Genomic DNA, 9,785 nt, shown 5'->3' with positions numbered 1-9,785 from the left:
GAATAGCTTAGTCACAAGGATTAATAAAATTAAGAAGGCTGACTACAAGGAAGACTGCTTCCATTGTGACTATCATATTGATAATCATTAGTGATTTGTAAAAAAATATATATAGACAGGTACATATCAATGAAATAGTCTGGCTAAAAACAAGCAAAAAATCCACCACCACTTGTATGTTTTGGTTTGTTTCTTTGTTGTTGGTTTTTTTTAAACAAATAGGTCTACAAAGGTTAGGATCTTCTTACTCAGCTACAAATACTTCTCTATTTACAGTTGATAATCTTGTGAACTTACATTTACACTGCTGTTAGCATGAAGTGCATTAATCAGTTGCTTCCTCCTGGACTTTCCTGAACACATGGAAAAGTGGGCACTTGCAGCTAAAGCTTAGGAAGTAAGGTTTTCTTGGAGTCAAGAAAAGAGAAGACACAGGACTAGTGGGGGTTAGAGCAGCAAACTGGAAGTCAGGACTATCTGCTCGGCTAGTCACCTAACCTCACTGAGTTTGCCTAATTGTAAAATGAGTATAATATTGCTTACTCCACATTGGTTTAATGAAGTTTAAACACAGGTTATAAAGCTCTTAGAGCTCCTGGATTTAAAGCTGTAAAATTTAAAGAGGGAATCTCAGTATCCTAGAATGTTTGCATTAAAACTTTTTCCTCTGCTACTAGGTATAAAACAGCTTAGTTTGACCCAATTTAACCCCTCTAAACACATGTATACTGAGTAGATAATTGTGGAAGCTAGGTCAGATGATAGTTATCTTGCCCCACAGTTACACTGACCTGGCTGATACAGTTGGAGGCAATCTATAATAAAGCTGTAAATGAATGATCTGGACACACAAAAATAGCACTGCAACCATGATAGATTAAGTGGAAGCGCACAATGAGTGTGGAATAGGGCTGTGAGTCACTCTTCCCTCCTAATCTTAAATTATTGTTTTACTGGTGATGGGGGAATATATCACTAGACAGCTTGAAATGTGAAACCAAAATGACCATTGCTCATTACTGTAAAATGTGTATTGTGAATTGCTTTTATGCAATTTCATAATTATTAATGACACTGTAATGATAATTCTGTTTATCTTCTATATACTCAAGAGAATTTGTGCATCCGTCTGTACGTCCAGCGGTCTGTGAGTCTGTTTGTTCAAGAACGCCTCCAGAAGGTAAGAGCGTGGACCACCAAATTTGGTATGCAGCTTCCTCTTATCGTAATTTAAAGCATCATAAGGGTTTGATTGTGCCAGGACAATGGGATGTGCAATCAAATGGAACCAGAGGGCTGTGGTAGCAGGCCTAGTTATACTCCACAATAACCACAGGGAGGCAGCAAGCAAGTGCTCCCCTGTCTCTCTGACAACTCCAGAGAATCATGGAGCAACCGCCAACTGGGGAACACACCTCTCCAAGCCAACCCCAGGAAGCAACCACCAGGTGCTCCTACCCTTTGTCCCAAGTCCCCCACCCCATGCCCTGAGTCCTGCACTGCCACCCCCTCACACTTCCTAACCTTCTGCCTTGATTCCTACACCCCCTGCCTTGAGTCCCTTATCCCTGCCCTGACTGCTGCACTCCCCAGCCCCTGCCCAGGTCCCCCACCTTCTACCCTTACTCCTGAACCCCACACACCCCTATCTCCCTGCTCTGAGCACCCCATGTCCCCAACCCCCTGCCTTGACTCCTGCACCATCCATACTCTCTGTCCTCTACCATGAAGGACCCAAGAAACATCGGGTAAATCTAGTAGACTATAAACTGAAGCATTATACATATGTACACTTCTTGACTATGGTGGGAAGTGGAAGGATACTTTTAGTAATAAGAGCTGCCCCCATTCAATTAAAAGAATGTTACATGTTCTGTTTCCTTTGAAACACCAGATGGCTTCCTAAAAACTCCCAGGACGCACAAAAGCTCATGATCCTATATATTTTTGTTAGTTTCTAAGGTGCCACAGGAAAACTCATTTTTAAAGTTACAGACTAACATGGCTACTCCTCTGAGGTTCCCAAGATGGTGATGACTGAGATGGGTGTTTGTAGTACAGATTACTGTGAGTCCTTCATTTCAGAGCTACAGCTTGGACTAAAGTAAATACAAATATTGGATTTAATCAATATGTTTTGGCTATAACCAATATTGTGGCTCATCTACCTGGGAAGATATCATTTCAAATGCTTTGGCTGTGGTACATATCTATGGTCAAACTGTAAATATACTAGGCTAAATCCTCTATCAGTATAAATCAGCATAGCTCCAGTGACATCAGTGAAACTGCGGTGATAGATACCAACTGACTTGATCTATTATATTTTGACTTCATTTAGTAGTGTTTATATGGTTCAGGGAAGGGGGTTTCCATTACTAAACTGCACGATGCTTAGACCCTACAAATGGTTATGAGCATGCTTACCCACATGAGTAGTTTCCTTGAGTTAAGTAGAACTATTCATACACATAAAGTAACACACCTGCTACATTTCTGCAAAATTTTTATCTAAGATTGTAAGCCAGGCATATTTTGAGAAATTATATTTTTAAAAATGTGAATTTTTCCCTTTTTCTGTTTTTCCTTCCTTCTCATTTCATCAGATGAATGGGACCCATCAGTTCTAACCAAAAAAGTAAAGTTAAAAGAAACTACAGTATACTAAACAGTCTCCATTCAGATGCTAGCATGACCATATATAACCCTGAGTAGCCTAAAGAAACAATTGTAAGAATCTATGTTATCTTCCTTCAGAATTTTGTCATTTTTCCTCCCCAATTGTGTAATTCAAGGATGAGGGCCAAAGCTCACAGTGTGATATTAGAGGGGGCTTTATTAAAAAAGGAGTAGACATGTGTTGTGGATGATTTCATAACATTGTCAGCCTGCCATGTCCTCCCTTTCTATCTCAAAAAAACCTCCCTACTTCAAATCACATTATTATGGTGCTTTCATAGACACAAGATGGATACAAATTTATTTTCTGAAAATATTGAACAGTTTTGGAGTTTTATACTGGTGATTTTAAAATATAAAAGCCTGCTCAGCCACTCCCTTTCACTTTGTATTCATCTGTGGAAATGTGGGTGCAAAATGCTCCTAAATGACCATCACAAGATGTGTCCACACTGTCTAATTATGACATTAGACATTAGACAAGTCTAATTAGACACCCATGACACAATATTGATTATAGCCAACATATATTGAATAAATCCAATGTTTGCATTTACTTGAGTCCAAGCTGTAGCTCTTAAACAGAAGGCTCACAGTAATCTGTACTACAAACACCCAGCTCACTCACCACCATCCTGGGAGCCTCCTGAGGTAGCCCTGTCAGTCTGTAACATTCAGGCTATGGGACCATGTGACGGGGTGTATCATCCGTGCGCTGAGCTGCCAGCCGTGGACCAATCATTGTGATCCCAGGAGGCCAGGCCTCCTCTTCCCTTCAGTGCATGCTCCAGGTGGAGAACATGAATAAAAGGAGACCGCAGCCCAGCTCAATTGAGAGAGATGATGGAGGAGGAAGGATGTACAGGCCGTCCTCGGTATAAGTCCAAGATATATTCCACAAAACTTGGACTGATAGCGAAACAACTTAGAGCGGGGAATTTTCTTCCTGTGGCTGCCTTCTATTTTCACAAATTGGGGAGGACTGTGATTTAAGAGTGGGGAATGGCAGGACTTATAATGCATCAGTTCCTACAAGCATCAATGACTTTAGTGCGGAACAGATGTACACTGGGGCAACTTACAGCACGGACGCCCTGTATCCTACCACTTCCTGCGATGCTCCTGGCTATAGAACTTAATGACCCAGATTGCATTCCTGGTGTGACAGCCAGGGCACGTCAAGCTGCCGCCCATTGAGGAAGCTGCTGAATGTTCAGAGGGAAGAAAGGCCTATAGACTGTGTGCTTGTTTTGCTCCACCCAGAGTCATAGGCTGATTAATATTCTGCTCTGCCCAGAAGGCTATTTCCCCAGCGCATCTGCCTGCCCCAGCATGGAGGCTGTGAGGTCATAAGATGGTTTACTTGCTTTACCCCAGCCTGGGGGGCTACTAGGCCATAGTTTGTTCTGCCCCGCCCAAGAACCATAGACAGTGATTTCACTTTGCCTAGAGGGCTAACTCTCTCAGTGCTACTGCTTACCCCAGACTGAGGGCCATCGGGCCAAAGAAGGTTGGTTTGTCTTGCCCTGCTCAGCAGTTGCACCCAGCTTGCTGTTGTGACCTGCTCAGAGGGCCTAAGACCTGGTTTGTTTGATTGTTCTGCTGTCCCAACCAGGAGCTCAAGGCCCAGGTTGCCTGACTGTTTTGCCCACAGAGCCCAGAGGACTATCTGAGACAGGTCCCATACTGGACTGATGGGGATGCGCCAGCATAATCGCAAGGTTCCCCTAATACGGGATGTTTAACTGCAGTGTAGTCATTCAGATTTGGACTATGGCCTGGGTTCTGGGACCCTCCCACTTCTCAGGATCCTAGAGCCTAGACTCCAGCCCAAGCCCAGACATCTTCATTGCAATTAAACAAACGCTTAGCCCATGAGCCCGAGTTGGGTTTTTTAATTGCCATGTAGATATGCCCACAGTATTTAACTCCCACTCTACACAATATGTAATCAGATAAATGGCTTGATGTTCCCCCTACAAGGAGCATCCTAAATCTAAGTAATTTGGGCCCCTATCTGGGAAAGTGTTAAGCACAAGTTTAACTTGAAGTTAATGAAACTTAGGCAAGTACTTAAGGTTAAACATACACTTCAGTAATTTCCTGCATTGAGACCTCTGGATCTGATTGAAAGTTCACTGAAGTCAAGAGCTTCAGGGGGTAGCCGAGTTAGTCTGTTACAGAAAAAAATAACAAATGGGCTGGTAGCACTTTATAGATTAACAAAACATGTAGATGGTATCATGAGCTTTCGTGGGCACAGCCCACTTCTTCAGATGACTGGAGTTATGACTGGAGTTGACTTTCATGGGCTTGGGATCAAGGCTTTAAATAAATTCAGGAAACTTAGGCTCCAATCCAGCCAAATATGTATGATGTGTAGTCCTGTAGACGGGTGACCTAGTCCAACTTTAGTGTGGCACTATTTGTGCTTAAAGTGAAGGACATGCTTGAGGGGCAGATCTCTGAGGATGTGTAGGTGTCTCTAGGTGCAGATGATTTCAGTTGGAGTTTAGTGGGTAACCTGCTTAGGTAATTTTACAGAACCCATTGAGAGTTTGTGTTACAGTAATGTTCTTTATTACCATGTTCACAATAAAGTATTTAAGGGTCTTTTTAAAAAATATTTTTTTATACAGTGAATAATTTTGTAGGCTTCTTGTATTATACTTCTGAAGTTCACCTGCATTTAAGAACACACATGCAGCCATACAAACACACACACTTTCTGACTGCGAAAGGCTTCCAAAATTCATTATGTGCATCCTATTTATAAAAGTAGGGTTAGTTTCACAACTCTTTAAATATTTTATTTTTAAATTCATTTTAATTAGTTTTAAATTTTATACCTAACTATGGTGTGTTGTAATGTTATAATGGAAATAGGAGAAGGTAACAGGTCATTGCTAATAGACGTAATATAGGACTTTACCACAATTTTTAAGTAATTTGATTGCTATTATATAGTGATTTATTTGAATAATTATGAATATGATTTTGTGCACTTCTTGACAAGAAGCAATATTATCTGTCTGAGATTGTAAATACTGCTGATATGACAGGTCCTAAATCATGAAAGTGCTACTTTCATGACACTTTGTTCTGTCTTCTAGTCAGAATTCAATGTGTGAAACGTTCGAGAGGAGGTTGGCCAAATGAAAAAAACCTACGTTTCTCAGAAATCACATACATAATATACAAAATCGACCTATTGGCCCAAAACAATTGTGTCTGAATGCTGTTGGTTTGAAAATCTGAAGAAGATCTTTTGGGGATTATCTTAATTTAGTATTAGCTTTCCTGCATGAGGTATCTTAATACTGCGTCACTAAAATGCAAGTGAGTGCTTTTTAGATACTAGCTGTCACAAAACACCTTACAATGCAGTGGGTTAGCTATTGATAATGTAGCCCTGGTCCAAAGCCCATTGAAACCAGTGGAAAGATTGTCAGTGACTTTAATGAGCTTTGGATCAAGTCCTATGTAGGCAAAAGGAGTAGCTGTAATGTCCTCAGAAATAGTTTCTAAACAGAAGTGTACATTACAGCATGATTTGCTGAGAGTGTGCTGACAATGACACAAGGGAAATTTTGCTCTTAGAGGATCTGATGGGATTTGAACATACATCATGAGGACAGAAATAGACTTCATTTAATCCTCAGTCAAACTGTGTGTCCTTGGGAAACAGAAATACCTCGATATTCAAGGTCTGTTGTGGCATCTCTATCTGGGTGTGTGGGTGAGGTTGCTTGCCCACTTGTTGTTGTTTTGTTTGGTGTGTGTGTGAGAGAGAGAGAGAGCTTGATTCTTGCAAAAATTGAACATTTTGGTCACCAGCCAGTTGAGCTGGTAAAAATGACATCTAGCCAAATGAGAGTGTGTGTGCATGTATGCATGCGTGCATGCACAGTTCAAGGACCAACTCCACACAACATATCCAGTGGTGTCCTCCTCAGTCTTTGAACTAGCTCGTTGCCCTGCATGTAGTCATGCCTGAAGATATATACTAACTGCAGACATTGCTGTGAATGATGAGCATAAGGGATCTTTAGATAGGGGCACACAGCTGGTACCACTTTGATCTGGGTTCAGTTTCTGACTTCTTCACATAGACTTCCTGTGTGACCTAGGACAAATCTCTTAGGCCCAGATCCTCAAAATCAAAGGAAGTTAGGAGTCTAAATATTTTGAGGATATTCCTCATCTTCCACATGTGAAACGGAAGTTGTACTTTCCTACCTCACAGGGTTGCTCTAAGAGGAAAATACCATTAAAGATTGTGAGGTAACCAAATATACTGCGACGAGGATCATGTAAGTACCTACCTGTATCAGTAGATGGCTCACCCACACTGACACCTGCAGGAAACAGGTGTCCTGGGCTGTCAGGGTATGTCTAGACTTCATCCCTCTGTTAGCAGAGGAATGCAGATTAGGCAGGTTGACATTGCAAATGAGGCAGGGATTTAAATATCCTGTGCCTAATTTGCATAAAAATGGCCACCACGTTTTGCTGACTCAGCACTTTGTCAGCAAAAAGCGGCAGTCTAGAGGGGGATCTGTCGAAAAAGACAGACTTTTTCGACAGATCCCTTATGCCTCCTGCAAGGAGGTTTACAGGTTAAATATTAACCATTTGTGAACTGGATGGACTAGTTAAGTGGTACAAGGCTATATTCAGTTGAGTTTTAATCCTGCTCAGGTCAATACTGACTGAAAGTCATTGCTCTCTGTGATTGGCATCTGAGAAATAGTTACGTTTAAGCATCATCTTTATAAAAGATGAGCTCATCTGAGGCACTAGATAAATTTTAAAACATCTCACTTGACTCAAAATGTCCGATTGTTTCTGTTGTGGTCTGCATCACAAAAACCCACCACAACTGGCACTGATTCTTTAGTCTTTAAATGAAGAAGGAATATCTCAGACTGCTCAAGTAGCAGTTATGGGCGTGATATTCAAATTACTGGGTGAGGTGCTTGGGCCTGTGTGAGACAGGTCGTCAGACAAGATGGTCCTAACAGTCTTTTCTGGCCTTAACCTCTATGAATCTGCCAATTTAATGGTAACCTTAGAGGGCAGCCTTAGCATCAAAGCTAGATACTGTGTGAGCATGTGTTTCCCTAAATTGTTTCTACATGTGAAGACTGAGGCATGTGATTGAGGTAGCAAGGAGTGGAAGGTCGGAGCTGTTGTGACTTTGCTCTCCGGGGTTTGTCAATTTGGCACCGTCCAGGAGCATTAGCTTCACACAACTTTTAAGTGTAAAAGGTACAAACCCTCAGCCCAAATCTTGGTGTGGACCTGAACACAACCTTCTGGCCTTGAAATGGGAATGCTCTCTGGTGAGTTATCCTAACACCGTTGAACACCCTGCCATGAGTTCACATTGCTACAGCCTTTTTTTTTTTTTACAGTGGAATTAATGACTTGCAATAAGACAGCTTGTTGTGAAATCTTGTTGGAAATCCAAACATGGCAATTTACAAGTGTCAGCAGATTTTATTTTTTTTTTGAAAATTTGTGTGGCAATACAAGCTGTGCATTAGATGTTGGAATCTGGCCCTTCAACCTCACCACAGTGGTGATCCTGGAATCCCATGCAGACTCTCTTTCTTTTCATTCATTTTCTTGCTGAATAAAACAGTACAACATAACTTGCTTTATGCAACTCTTTTGCATACGTGGATTGCTTTTCAGGAGCTGGAAATCCTGCCTGCAGCCTTATTATCTAATTTAAGCAATGTTTTAGTTTTTACATTTAGTTTTTAGTTTTTCACACTAAAATACATGCCTCGCTCTGTATTGTTCTTTAGAACAGCAGTTGCAATAGAGGAATAAGAGAATGTTCAAAAATTAAAAGAATAGGCCTAGCCAAAAAAAAAATGCTTATAGGAGTTTTCTGGCATCTATATTCCCTCTTTTTATTCCTAATCTGCAGCATGTATTAGTAATAATCTTTGCAATAAAAACCAAAGATATGGATCGAGATCCAAATTTTGACGTCTAAATGAAATACTTGCAACAAACACAACTTGTCTGGAATTTAATGCAGCTAAGAAATAATTTTCTTCTGTTTCATGGCAAAAGAGTCTTTGCATTTGGCTGGAAGACCAGGAAATTGTGGGGGGTGATCTGAGTATTCATACTATTAGAAACGGTCTAAATAAATCTCTGCATGATGCTGTATAACATTCAAGTAGGAAAAAAGCTTCTAACAGATTGCCTCATCTGAAACTTGCGCTTGGCATGTTAAGCATGTTTTACATCACCAAGTTTCTACTACAACTGTTGGAACTAGGCTGCACCATGATTGAGAGGTTTGGAAGACCTCAGCTTCGGGAGTTTATTAAGTCATACAGACAAATAAAGAGGCTCTGTCAAGTAGCTTAACTCCCAGCATTTGACTTACCTTTACACTGATATAGTCTAATAGTGAGTGTAATGTGGAGCTGCAGTATCTGTCTGCAAAGGGGAAAAAAACACCCCCCGCTGCTGAAAACACAGAAATAAAGCAAAGTGTATAGTCATTTTTTATACTACCTACGCACTGAAGCACTGATTCACTGAACTAATAGGCAAACCTGCTTCCAGTGACTGGGAAATTTGGTCCAGGTAATAAAATTACTCACACTTACAAAATGCCTTTCATCCTAAAAAGTCAAGTTGGGCAGTATATTGGTACTGTATAACCCAGTACAAACTTCCACAGGTATGATGCTTAGTGATTAAACCAAAAATGCCACAGCTTACTATGTAGTTGGCGGGTATGCCAGATATTCACTGGAATAACAATATCCACAAAGGAATAATTCTATCTGGTGCTACTGTCTTGCATAAGCACATAAGAATGGCCAAAGTATCCATCCAGAGCAAAGGTCCAGCTAGCCCAGTATCCTGTCTTCCAACAGTGGCCAATGCCAGATACCTCAGAGGGAATGAAGACAACAAGGAATCATCAAGTGATCCATCCCGTTGCCCACTCCAAGCTTTTGACAAACAGAGGGTAGGGACATCATCCCTGCCCCCTTATGATTAAGCAAAATACAGGACTATGTAGCACTTTAAAGACTAACAAGATGGTTTATTAGATGATGAGCTTTCAT

General features: G+C 41.0%; 1 long non-coding RNA gene across 1 annotated transcript in view; it reads left to right on the top strand.

Annotated features, from left to right (window-relative positions):
- The first annotated feature begins 877 nt into the window (after positions 1–877).
- LOC112545471 (uncharacterized) overlaps positions 878–9,785 on the top strand; it is a 30,368-nt gene continuing 21,460 nt past the window's right edge. The window contains exon 1 of the long non-coding RNA XR_012906826.1: positions 878–1,180. This is a non-coding gene — a long non-coding RNA (uncharacterized LOC112545471). The remainder of the gene's footprint in view (positions 1,181–9,785) is intronic.

Source organism: Pelodiscus sinensis, chromosome 12 (assembly GCF_049634645.1).
Source record: "Pelodiscus sinensis isolate JC-2024 chromosome 12, ASM4963464v1, whole genome shotgun sequence".
In the NCBI taxonomy this organism is placed as follows: domain Eukaryota; kingdom Metazoa; phylum Chordata; order Testudines; family Trionychidae; genus Pelodiscus; species Pelodiscus sinensis.
This window is presented reverse-complemented; position numbering and strand designations above follow the sequence as displayed.